This window comes from Tursiops truncatus, chromosome 5, assembly GCF_011762595.2.
Source record: "Tursiops truncatus isolate mTurTru1 chromosome 5, mTurTru1.mat.Y, whole genome shotgun sequence".
Classification (NCBI taxonomy): domain Eukaryota; kingdom Metazoa; phylum Chordata; class Mammalia; order Artiodactyla; family Delphinidae; genus Tursiops; species Tursiops truncatus.
In genome coordinates this window covers 35,484,361-35,498,456 of record NC_047038.1, presented here as the reverse complement: position 1 = coordinate 35,498,456, position 14,096 = coordinate 35,484,361, and the positions used below count along the sequence as shown (strand labels likewise).

The 14,096-nt window shown below is 35.6% G+C and overlaps 1 long non-coding RNA gene across 2 annotated transcripts in view; it reads left to right on the top strand.

Moving 5' to 3' along the window:
• The window catches only part of LOC117312468 (uncharacterized), a 264,175-nt gene that overhangs the window by 121,962 nt on the left and 128,117 nt on the right, over positions 1 to 14,096 (top strand). The gene's annotated exons all lie outside the window — the stretch shown is intronic.

Below are 14,096 nucleotides of genomic sequence, written 5' to 3'. Positions count from 1 at the left end.
TATTTTTATGGAGTAGGTATTGATAGAAGATAAAATTGTACCCCCAGAATATTTTTTTTCAAGAACAAAATACACGGTTTAGGGGGAAGAATAATCCAGCTGAAGAATGGTTGGTAGGAAGGTGAATGTGCCTCAGTGGAGAGGAGGAGGCTGATTAGAAATGTGGAGGCAACTCTGAGGCAAACTGTTAACTTTACAATTTTACTCCTGTTCAGCTCTGGTTTCATCTTTTGATTAAGAAGTACTCACTTTATGATTTACAGAACACTCTTTCTTGCCTTTGGTATTTAAGTAATTGAAGTTAATCTCTTTGAAGATCTCAGCTGAATTAATGTAAGATTGAAAAAACCATTAAGAGAAAATTGATAAGAGAAAACACTTTAGGGTGAGTAACACAGATATTACAGTCTTAGCACCTGTAATCTGACCCAATAGACAGAATAAGCTGTAGCAAAGTAGGGAGTATGGGCCAAATGTTCAGCTTCTCTCATTAAAACACAGGATTATGCAACAGTATAGATTTTGCAAGGCTATCGTTTTAAGAAGGAATTAAGCAGAATTTGTTTATCTGCCTTATCATCATACCACAGATTCAGCCTGGAGGACTCAGCTCCTAGATGTCTCCTGAAATGTGGAAGAAATATCCATGCTCCTTATAAAAGCTTAGCCAGAGATTGGAGTCTGAAAGATGGAGAGGAGAAAAGAAAGAAAAGAGACGGAATGACTCGGGGAGGAAAGTAAAGCCATAGGGCTTTTGCATCCTGATTTTCTGTCTTTAGTTTTTAGTTTCCAAGGGGATGATGCAAGGCACAGAGAAAGAGCAGCACCTTTTTTACCTGTTCCTCCATTTGTAGAGTGACAGTCCAATTAATCATCCAGAGTGCAACACTTTTTAGAGTGAAACAAATCCCACTGAGACAATTGGCAAAATTGATGATTTTTTCGGACAACTAGTACATGTGGTTAACCTACTCTGTACCAAGAAGGTGTGCATAACCAACCTACTTTAGAGAATACGGTGCCTCCTGATAGAGTGAGTGCCCAGATGGCCCTCTTGTGTGTCTCTCTTCTGTGTGGTTTTATTTTTTTAACTTTTTTAAAGTTGAGGTATAGTTAATGTACGACATTGTGTTAGTTTTAAGCAGTTCAGTTATACGTATATATATGTATGTCTGTTTCTGTTTCGTAAATAAGTAATTTGTGTTATATTTTAGATTCCACATATTAGTGATATCATATATTTGTCTTTCTCTGCCTTACTTCACTTAATATAATCTCTATGCCAAGAATGTTTATGGTAGAGTCTTGTTAAAGTATATTAATTACAACTTTTAACAAAAGTGATTTCTATTTCCCAGAGAAAATTCAGGGGATGGATTATTATCACTGTTACAGACTAGCATTTTATTTTTTACAATTTTATTTATTTTTTTCTTGCAGTTTTTTCTTCTTTTTCTTTTTTTTATTGGAGTGTAGTTGCTTTACACTGCTGTGTCATTTTCTGCTGTACAGCAAAGTGTATCAGCCATACGTATACATATATCCCCTCTTTTTTTGGATTTCTTTCCCATTTAGGTCACCACAGAGCACGGAGTAGAGTGTCCTGTGCTATAAAGTAGGTTCTCATTCATTATCTATTTTATACACAGTAGTGTATATATGTCAAGCAGAGCTTATAAACACATTAAACAACGTTCTACAGACACAGATAGCTCTTATATAACTTCTCAAAATAGACTAAAAAATATAGCCTCTCTATTTATAGTGATAAACATAAGCAAAAGTACATGAACCTAAAACTCTATTTAGTAATCATCTATTGTTCTGTCTTGCTTAGAAATCGTCTTGGCATCAAGTTAATAACCATTAATTAACTCAGCTTCATAGTAGTCCTAAATAAAGATCTTGCACATTAATCTTCTAGTTTACATAATATAAAATATAATTACTGTTGAAACAAAAATTTCAGAATAATGAATCAATTTGGTTAAATGCAAGTTTACATTTTTCAAAGCTTTACACAGTAAGTAGAAGTAGCAGCAGCTTATTTCGTCAGTAATTCTGTGTAAGTTTAGGAAGAACATGCTCAAATAAATGAAAAATGTAAGCTCATATTATACTTAATCTGAAAATCAGAGAAGACATAGCTATTTTTATTAAATAGAAATAATAGACATCTTTTTAAAAATTTATTTATTTATTTTTGGGTGCACTGGGTCTTTGTTGCTGTGCGCAGGGTTTCTCTAGTTGCGGTGAGCGGGGGCTACTCTTCATTGTGGTGCACCAGCTTCTCATTGCCGTGGCTTCTCTTGTTGCAGAGCATGGGCTCTAGGCACATGGGCTTCAGTAGTTGTGGCATGTGGGCTCAGTAGTTGTGGCTTGCGGGCTTTACAACGCAGGCTCAGTAGTTGTGGCACATGGGCTTAATTGCTCTGCGGCATGTGGGATCTTCCTTGACCGGGGCTCGAACCCATGTCCCCTGCATTGGCAGGTGGATTCTTAACCACTGCGCCACCAGGGAAGTCCCTAGACTTCTTACTTGCAAAATTTTACCTAAAGTATGGGAACTTGGATTCTTAAAACATTTGAGTCAATTTTCTATGAGAATACTCTTTTTTTTTTAGCGTTTTGCAAGTAATAGCTTAATGACCTTACTTTCTAGGAATTTTTAGGAAGATTCAGTATATATGCACTCATTTATCTCCGTAAGCCACTAAGAAGCGCTCCTTAATCTTTAGAGAGACTTTTCTTTGAGTGTTCCTTCTGAGCACCTCATTGATTAATCATTTCATTTTTAACATATTTTCTCTATTTTCTTAGTCAACAGAGAAAAAATTACCCCCATGTCCTTTCTGTTTAGAGTATCTACAGGTATCTTTATTAAGAGACTCCCCTTCTTTAGGGTTGAATGACTGATTTGGGAGCATGTAGTTATTTTATCTGTAAGGGCATACATTCATTCAGGATTCTATATTTTTTATTGATACAACTGACATATATTGGTTTCAAGTGTACAATATAATGATTTGATATTTGTCTATATTGTGAAACAATCACCACAATAAGTCTAGTTAACATCTGTCATCATAGATAGTTATAAAAAATATTTTTTCTTGTGATGAGGACTTTTAATATCTACTCTCTTAGCAAATTTCAAATATGTGATACAGTATTATTAACTATAGTCACCATGCTCTACATTACATTCCCATGACTTATTTATTTTATAACTGGAAGTTTGTACCTTTTTGAGCCCCTTCACACATTTTGCCCAACCCTCAGCCCCACTTCTGGCAACCAGCAATCTGTTCTCTGTATCTGTGAGCATGATTTTGTTTGTTTGCTTGTTTGATGTAGATCCCACATGTAAGTGAGATCATACTGTATTTGTCTTTCTCTGTCTGACTTATCTCACTTAGAATAATGGCCTTAAGGTCCATCCATGTTGTTGTAAATGGCAAGATTTCCTTCTTTTTTATGGCTGAATAATATTGTATATACTATACATGCATATACATAGTATATACATATAGTGTGTGTGTGTGTGTGTGTGTGTGTGTGTAAAACATTTGCTTTACCCATTTATGCATTGATGGACACTGTTTCTGTAGCTTGGCTATTGTAAATAATGCTGCAATGAACATGGGGTTGCATGTATCTTTTTGAATTAGTCTTTTTGTTTTCTTCAGATAAATTCCCCGATGTGGAATTACTGGATCATATGGTAGTTATATTTTTATTTTTTTGAGGAACCTCCATGCTATTTTCCATAATGACTGCACCATTTACATTCTCACCAACATTGCACAAGGGTTCCATTTTCTCCACATTCTCACCAAGACTTGTTATTTCTTGTCTTTTTGGTAATACCCATTTTGGCAGGTGTGAGGTGATATCTCATTGTGGTTTTGGTTTGCATTTCCCTGATGATTAGTGATGCTGAGCATTTTTTCATGTGCCTAGTGGCGATCTGTATGTCTTCTTTGGAAAAATGTCTATTCAGATATTCTGTACATTGTGTAATTGGATTTTTTTTTGCTATTGAGTTGTATGAGTTCTTTATATAATTTAGATATTAACCTCTTATCAGATATATGATTTGCAAAATTTTTCTCCCATTCAATAGGTTGCTTTTCGTGTTTCCTTAGCTGTGCAAGGCTTTTCAGTTTGATATAGTCCCACTTGTTTATTTTTGCTTTTGTTGCCTTTGCTTTTGGAGTCAAATCCAAAAAATAATTGCTAAGACCGATGTCAAGGAGCTTACCACCTATGTGTTCTTCTAGGAGTTCTATGGTTTCAGGTCTTACATTCAAGTCTTTAATCCATTTGGAGTTAATTTTTGTGTATGTTGTAAGACAGTGGTCTAGTTTCATTCTTTTGCATGCAGCTGTCCAGTTTTCCAAACACCATTTATTGGAAAGACTGTCCTTTCCACACTGTATATTCTTTACTCTTTTGTTGTAAATTAATTGACTATATATTTGTGGGTTTATTTCCGGACTCTCTATTCTTTTCCATTGATCTTTGTTTTTGCTTTTATGCTAGCACCATACTGTTTTGTAATATAGTTTGAAATCAGGGAGCATGGATTCTACTTTTTTTTCATCATAAGGTGTTTTCAAAATGCTCATTTCAAAATTTTCTCCTTCTATTGGAAGCAGAGCTTACCTTTTGTTCTAATACGTCTCTAAAAAATGTTGATCATATCAAAAGTTTCCTAGAGTGGCCATTGTAATTCTACATGATCTTTGGTGAAATCATGCCATTTAGGAACTTAAGCACATGAATTTGGGTTATATTGTAAATACTTGTAAGAAACAGGAATCCTTCCTGGAGGAAGGATTTATCCCTCCCCCATTTCCCCTTTGGTAACCATAAGTCTGTTTTCTACATCTGTGAGTCTCTTTCTGTTTTGTAAATAAGTTCATTTGTACTCTTTTTTTAGATTCCTCATATAAGCGATATCATATGACATTTGTCTTTCTCTGTCTGACTTCACTCAGTATGACAATCTCTAGGTCCACCCATGTTGCTGCAAATGGCATTGTTTCATTCTTTTTTATGGCTGAGTAATATTCCATTGTATATATGTATCACATCTTCTTTATTCCGTCTTCTCTTGATGGACATTTAGGTTGCTTCCATGTCCTGGCTATTTTAAATAGTGTTGCAATGAACACTGGGGTTCATGTATCTTTTTGAATTATAGTTTTCTCTGGGTATATGCCCAGGAGTGGGATTGCTGGATCATATGGTAGCTCTATTTTTAGTTTTTTAAGGAACTTCCATACTGTTCTCCATAGTGGTTGTACCAGTTTACATTCCCACCAGCAGTGTAGGAGGGTTCCCTCTTCTCCACACCCTCTCCAGCATTTACTGTTTGTAGATTTTTTGATGATGGCCATTCTGACCTGTGTGAGGTGATACCTCATTGTAGTTTTGATTTGCATTTCTCTAATAATTAGTGATGTTGAGCATTGTTTCTTGTGCTTTTTTAGCCATCTGTATGTCTTCTTTGGAGAAATGTCTATTTAGATCTTCCACTTATTTTTTGATTGGGTTGTTTGGTTTTTTGATATTGAGCTGCATGAGCTGTTTGTATATTTTGGAGATTAATCCCTTGTTGGTTGCTTCATTTGAAAATATTTTCTCCCATTCTGAGGGTTGTCTTTTCAACCATTTTGTTTATGGTTTCCTTTGCTGTGCAAAAGCTTTTAAGTTTCATAGGCCCCATTTATTTATTTTTATTTTTATTTTTATTTTCATTACTCTAGGAGGTCCTGCCTATGTTTTCCTCTAAGAGTTTTATGGTATCCGGCCTTACACTTGGGTCTTTAATCCATTTTGAGTTTTTTTGTGTGTGTATGGTACATGAGGTTAACTTTCAACTGAGGTAAATCCATGAGAGTTTAGGAACATTTGATTCAAAAATGCTCTTTATGGACCTCATATCTTGGGTGCTGGAAACTAATGCTTGGATCGTACAACTTTAAACCTCCCACAAGGAAGGATGAAAATGTTTGAAGAGGTGTTCCTTCCCATGTCTCTCATACAGACAAAATGAGACAAGATTGAAAAAAGTTCTTGTAAGGTTTTGATTACTAACCTGTGGTAAAATTTTTGCAAAGATGGTGGTCTGAGAAGGAAGCTTCTGAACAACTTCTTTGTCCCCAGGGTTGGCTTGAGGAACAGCTTATTTCGGGATCTAATTCCATCTTTTTCCATATGAACTTTCCTCTTACTAATGAACAATAGGAATGACAAGAAGAAGCATAGACAAATAATCCTAGTAACAAAGCAAATTTCTACTAAGGATAAGCATTTTTTTCAAAACTGGTCAGACACCCTTTCTTCAGGTAGAATTCCTGCTTCTTACATGCACTCCATGCACCTGGAATGGGAGTAGAAGGCATGGATAAGTGAAAGAGCATGACGTGTTAGTGAATGAGTGGCAGTTTGTATGTCCAGAGTGGCAGGTTTAAGGAGAATGTGAAAGATTAGCCTAGAGAGTAAGCTGGGACCAAATCATGAAGGTTAAGGGTTTTGACTCATCACAAAGGCAGTTGAGAACAGTAGAAGAATTTTGTGTTAGAATAATGAAATTGGAAAATAGTTTGTAGGCAGATGTCTGGATGAGACACAATAAAGGAAGAAATCAAGGTAATGATAGTGGGGAGTCTGAGCTTGAGTCAGATATGAGAAAGATGGAGACTGACTTCTTGATTGATTGGACTTATGAGGTTAGGGAAAGGCAGAAGTTTAGGATAATTCCTAGGTTCCTGACTTTAACAACTAGGTGAGTAGTGAGATAAGGCATACAAGAGAAGAAATATAGAACCAAGGCAAGTTCAGTTTTCAACATACTGAGTTTAAGTTGCCTGTGTATCATCCAGATGGAGATGTTTGATAGAGAAATCATATATATCATACCTATTTGAGAATAGACAGAGAACCCTTGGAAAATTCTCCTCTAAGCCTAGGCTTCTTTTGACATGCCATGTAATAATCTTCACCTGTAAAAATTGAGAAGGGAGTCTTTCCAGGCTTGTATTATTTTGTTACCCCCAAATAGTTTATATGTTACAATAAGGCAGGGAGAACAAAGACCTGGAATATTCTGCAAAGTCTTTATATCTGGCCCTTTGTTAGAATTCCTGCATGATTTCTTTATTTCTATTATTGACTGGAGAAAGTTTGCCTCTCAGTGCCCAAAATGAAAAAAGAAAAGTAATTAAATGTCATCACTGTCAGTCACGTCAAAGGTGAAAGAGGAAGGCGGGTCTGGCCTATGGGGTTTGACTTCAGCTGATGTTTTTTTTTTTTACTCCTCCTAAGGCTTGATGGGGTAGGAGAGAAGGGGGTATTATAAACACTTTGTAAATAATAATTTTGAATTTACAGAAAAGTTACAAATGATAATACACAGGGTTCTTTCGTACCCCTGAGCCGGTTTTCCCTATTGTTAACATTACATTACTATGGTATATTTGTCACATATGAGGAACCAACATTGAAATATTACTAGTAACTAAATCTACACTTTTTTTTTCAGATTTCACTAGTTGTTCCTTTATGTTCTTTTTATGTTCCATGATCCCATCTAGGATGCCACATTGCATTTAATTGTCATGTCTCCTTAGCATTCTGAGGAGTATTAGTTAGGTATTTTGTAGAATATCCCTCAGTTTGGGTTTGTCTGATGTTTTTTCCTTTTATTAGAATGAGTTTACAGGTTTAAGGAAGGTAGATCACAGAGGTGAATTGCATTCTCATCACATCCTATCAAGAGTATGTTAATCTTGATAAGTGGGCGGAAGTAGTCAGGGTTGTTTTTTTTTTTTTTTCTGTCATGATTCTCTACTACAAAGTTTTACTTTCAGTACTCTACTTGTTGGAAGCAAGTCACTAAGCACAGAAAGCACTCAAGCGTGGCGGGGAAGGGAAGGCTAAGCTTTACTTCCTGGAGTGGAGAAAGTATCTATATAACTTGAAATTCATCTGTACTGGAGATTTGTCTCTTTTCTTTTCCTTCCTTCTTTTATCCCTTCCCCACCCCCTCCATGGTGAGATGGAACAAATGTAGAAGATAGTTTCAAGAAGCAGAGTAGAGAACAAATATAAATTGTTTGTTGATAGCTTCAAGAAGGCTTCATAAAATTCTGAGAAAATATGAATCAGTGATACATAAATAAGTTTATGGTAAGGCAGGGGAATTTTGGTTTCCAATGACACTGCAGTTATCATCAGAGGGTCATAAAAGTTAAAAGCAATTTGATTGCTTTTATGTTCAAGAAGAAATATTGAGGAGTTGACTACTTAAAAATGAAGACCATGAAACAGAAAATAATTAAATGCAAAAATAAACAATGGTTACATAAATTCTTTTTATGGTCAAGGGAGAGAATGTCTTAAGAAAATGGATTGGGAAGAAAAATATTCTTGACAGGTGAAGGAGATGAAGATGTGGTTGGGGATGCTGGTAACTGGATTGCAGAGCTTGTCCCTGTCTCCATGACTTAACTTCTGGGATTTCTCACCAATTTTACCACATTCCTACCTTCAAGCAGTTGCGTTTCCACTTTAAAATATACCTAAGTGTAGAAAAATTGCTTTTGTTTCATGATTTAAATTACTTGCTTTAATATCTTGGAACACATGGTACTTATGTGGAAGACTACAGAGAATACCGGGGACCTAGGTAATCTGGCCTTGAAGATCCTGCTCTCTTACCTTTAGATTATAGTTCACAACTTCATGAGTTGCTAGCCTCTCTCCAAAGAGCTATGCCTTTTTTAATGCTGTCCAAGATGCCACTCATAGCACTGTGTATGAAGTGTCTAGCATTGTATCTAGAGCATATTAAATAGTCAAGAAATATTTGTTGAATGCACGAACGTATGAATAAGTGAATTATTCCTATGTCATCTTTTAGTACTTTAAAAGATGCTGTCCCATAGTATTAGCATCCTTGAATATCATATTATAGCTCTTGGGATTTTAGATTTTGGATCTATCCTTTTCCAAACTTTTACTCTTTCTCTTCCTTTATTTTCTCCTTATGTGTATGTCTCTCTTGCTCTCCATATTGTCCTGTGTTTCTTTATAAAGTGTTTGACAAAATTGTTTACGCTTCTTGCCTATCTTCAACTTAAAAAATTCTACTTTCAAATTTTTCTATATTTCTTCCCAGTCTGTTTTCTAAAATAGATCTGTGTGATAAATATTTTGGGGCAGGTATTCTTTTCCACCATAACAAGGAATAGGAGAATTTAAGTGTTACAATTATAATTTCTATGGAATATGTTTTACTTATTAGTACTCCATTAAACACCAAACAGTTGTTCCTATTAACTTGATGCTACTTGTTAGTTTAAATGAGGAAATTGACTCTGGATATTGGGAAAATCCATGGTAAATCTGTAATACTACTTTCCTGTGCTTCGCCAAAGATTTACTAGGGAACACTTGTTACAGATTGGGCTTCACGTGTTTTTCCTTGAGTCCCATAAACACCTTCCTTCTTTCTGAATGTATTTAGATTAGCAAAACACTTGGTGGATGTCCACCATGTAGATCAATGTCAGTACCAAACACATAAGATTTTCATTTAATCGAGGAGAAAGATGTAAAGTGATCCAGTGATTTATCTCTGTTTCCATAGTTAGTGACAAAAGTAGGATTAGAATCTGTCTCTTTGGACTCCGAGTACTTTTTCCCACTATATACATGGAAGAAACTGGTTTTTTTGTAATTGGAGAATATTTGCTCTCCTTTGGCATCCTTGTGGCTTGAACAATAATTCATGGTTCTTTTTCTGTTTTCTTTTTCTCAGTCTGGAATCCCTAAGATCTCAAAAGATACACTTCGGTCATGATGACCTCCAAACCCGAAACTGTGTTTCTCTGAGCTCCGAGTTTTGGGGTAAAAATCTCTATGTCTGTTAAGGGTAAATTATTTAAAAATTCTCCTTAGTATTTGGAATAAGAATTAAAGTTAAGGAAGTTAGGCCTAACAACATTTGAAGTAAGCTTTAAATTGGATTTTTAATATTTAGAAATATTTTAATTATTTAACCACTGGCTACTAATTTAAAATAAAGTATACATGAATAAATACAACATTAGACCATCAAAAGCCAAGGAACCTAACCATTAAGACAAACTTAGGAGAATCATGGGAAGTTTTGCAGGTACTGAAGATTTTGAATTGAAAAAATGAAATTAGAATGTGTGGTGTGGTATTTGAGTAAATTCTTAGATGTAAGAGAAAATTGTTTTTGCAGATCTTTCAAATTCCAGAAGAAAATTCATGCCTGTGTATGAGAGAGAACCTTTTCTAAAAGATCTTTTAAATTGATTTCCCCATTGAGAGAATAACTTTTCTAATAATATCTGACTTTGAATAGGTTGTGAGTGTAAGGTGACTTCTGAAAGTCTACCAAGATTGTATTGTACAAGAGATTTATTTATAGGGTTAAATTTGTGTAAAAATTTTGCTTCCATCTCATATAAATTAATTTTATAAATGGAAATTAAAGTTTTAGTGTTTACTATTGAATAATGATATAACTATTAGAATGGCTAAAGTTAAAAAAAAAACCCTGACAACAATAAATATTGGCAATGATGTGGAGGAGCTAGAAGCCTCATACATTGAAAACGTTGCAACTATTGTACTTTGGAAAACACTTTGGTTACTAAGAAGTTAAAAGGAGTATTTACTATGCCATTTTATTTAAAGAACTTGAGCATCTGTGGATTTTGGTATCCTTGGGGGTCCTGGAACCAACCCCCCATGGATACCAAGCGACAACTGTACTTGAATGAAATAACCTTTGAGGAGAGCAGTGTCTAATAAACAATGTTAGGATTTTTATTGAGACCTCATTCTGACCCTTTTATATTTATTAAAGATCATTTCATATATATATGTGATTGTGTGAGTTTTTTTTCTATCTTGCATAGGTATGTGTGTGTATATTTGTATGTGTGCTTCTGGGCAGGCATATGTGTGTGCTCACAAATGTGTGTGTGTGTGCATGCACATGTGCACGTGTGTGTAATCCAGTAAAGATTAATGCTCTTGATTAGATAATCTCTTTGAGGGCTAAAGACAGCAAAAGCATAACCATGAGAACTTGTATCCTAGCAATCTATATACATTTTGGTGATATTTGACTTCCTTAGGATGTAAAATATGGTTTCTAGTCCATAATATTTATTAAATATCTTATAAGGATAGTCAACCTTAGCTGACATCCAGGTTATTATAGCATTAGCATTCTTCAAGGAGACACAACTAGAAACATCTTCATCATCAATTATTCATTTTATCATTTAAAAATATTTATTGTGTGATCTGTTTCCTAGTACTGTGTTATTTGTTGAAGATACAGTGGAGAACAAAACAGATATATGTTATTTATTATGCTGTAACAATTCATCCTGAAACTTAGTGGTTTAACAAACAACCATTTCATTTACTCACGATTCTGTGGGTCAGCAGTTTGGGTTTGGGAACTAAGCTCAGCTGAATGGTTTTTCTGTTGGTTTCATCTGGGGTTCTTCATGTAACTGTAGTCAGCAGGTGGCTAAGTTGGGAGCTGGTTGATCTAAGGGGTCTCAGGGGAGATAGCTTGTCTCTTCTCCACATGGTCTCATTGTTAAAGAGGCTAGCCTGGCTTCTTTATATGGTGCCAGAAGGATTCCCAATGAACAGCAAGGCCGCCAAGCTGGAGAATGAAAAATATCTTTAAATCCTCTGCTTGTATTACATTTGCTGGTGTCTCATCAGCCAAAACATGTCACACTGCCAATGGCTGAGCTCAGGGTTAATGTGGAGGGGACTTCACAAGAACATGGATACAAGGAGGTGTCATTCATTAAAGGTCATTACTATAATAATCTACCATAATCAGCAGCTCTTTTCCCCACATTAAATGCATAGACCTCAATTCCATCATTCAACTGTTTAATTTTTTCTTTAAAATTATTTATTCCCTTCTTTCCATTCCATATGCCTCTGCCTTAGTTCACATTATTAGTTCACATTTTTACTTTCCTGGACTCTTAGAAATGCCTCCGAATTCGTTTATGTTTATCCTTTTTCCTTTCTAAGCCCACTCCACCTTCATTCCACCACTGGAGTTATTTACTTAAAACTGGATTTATTTTAGCATTATGGGTGGTTTGTGCTTTGAACTCAGACTGACTGTGATAGGACTCTCTCCTTGGTCACATCGCTGCTTGATCTTGTATGAATCATTTAAACAAGTTTACTTGTGTTTAAAATAGGTATATAATTAGGAATTAATACATAATTAAACAATGAAATGATATATGAAATATCTTAGCACAGTACCTGATGTGTAACAGTCAAGATATTAATTTTAGAAAAATTACAGGGCCAGTTCAGTGAAATTAGATCAAGGCTGAATTCTTCTTTCAAGGAATGAGATGGTTTCCATTTCCTTTTTGAGGATATAAGACACTTGGTATGGAATGGGGAGGTCAGAAAAGAAGCAATTGGTATTGTATTGCTGATTTAAGGCACATGGAGCTTTCAAAGTGATGAGGAAGTTAGAGTAACACAGTCATCTCATACACAGATATACTTTCTGGCTCCCGACTCAAATATACATTATTTAGGCATATTGACAGAGAGAAACAAAACCCAAAGAAATGTAGTATGGGACCAACTCATGAATAAAATGTATATGATATACCTTTTATGAATTCATTTGATGTAACAAAAGATTCAGCTTGTTTTTTTTTAATAAATTTATTTATTTTATTTATTTATTTTTGGCTGTGTTGGCTCTTCGTTGTGGTGAGTGGGCTTCTCATGTGGTGGCATCTCTTGTTGCAGAGCACGGGCTCTAGGCATGTGGGCTTCAGTAGTTGTGTCATGCAGGCTCAGTAGTTGTGGCTCGCAGGCTTAGTAGTTGTGGCTCACTGGCTCTAGAGCACAGGCTCAGTAATTGTGGTGCATGGGCTTAATTGCTCTGTGGCATGTGGGATCTTCCCGGACCAGGGATCGAACCCGTGTCCCCTGCATTGGTAGGCAGATTCTCAACCACTGTGCCACCAGGGAAGCCCAAGATTCAGCTTTTTAAAATAGCAAAACAAAAGCAAAACTAGCAAAACAAAAGCAAAACTAGCAAAACAAAAGCAAAACAAAGAAAACCCCAAACACTCAGTATTTAAGTCCAAGAGAATTTTAAAATAGATAACCTAAGATGTGGCACATATATACAATGGAATATTAGCCATAAAAAGAAATGAAACTGAGTTATTTGTAGTGAGGTGGATGGACCTAGATTCTGTCATACAGGGTGAAGGAAGTCAGAAAGAGTAAAACAAATACCGTATGCTAACACATATATATGGAATCTAAAAAAAAAAAAAGGTTCTGAAGAACCTAGGGGCAGGACAGGAATAAAGATGCAGATGTAGAGAATGGACTTGAGGACACAGGGAGGGGGAAGGGTAAGCTGGGACAAAGTGAGAGAGTAGCATTGACATATGTACACTACCAAATGTGAAATAGATAGCTAGTGGGAAGCAGCTCCCATGTTTGTCATATTATAAGCAAATGCAAACGATTCTCTCCTTGTCCATCCAACTTAATAATTTCAAAATATCAGTTTCAGAACTGTTCCTTCTAATACTTAAGGCTAATCTAATAGATTCTAAACAGAGGTTACGAACTCAAATGCCCCAGGTGCCAGCAGGAGACATTAGAAAGCCACCCCATTGGAGTGAGCACTCTGTCTAGACTGAGTTCATGCCCTGTTTATAGAAGGCAAATGCTTGCTGTTGTCTGGGAATGGCAATAAGTGAATCTCCAATATTATTAAGTAGTCTGATTTTGAAAGAAAAGACAGAAATGTTGATGTCTTTATTTCTACATTGTTAAATTTCAACTACTTACAATTTATAAAAGTGCCTTGTAAATTAAATTAAACTGATTGGTAGGCCAGAGTCAGCTGTTGGTCTGCCACTTTGCAACTATAGTAAAATAGGGCAGCTATAACTATTTTTCTGGTTGAGTGCAGTCTCTTCTTCCCCTGCCCTGGATTCACTTAGTTTTTCAAC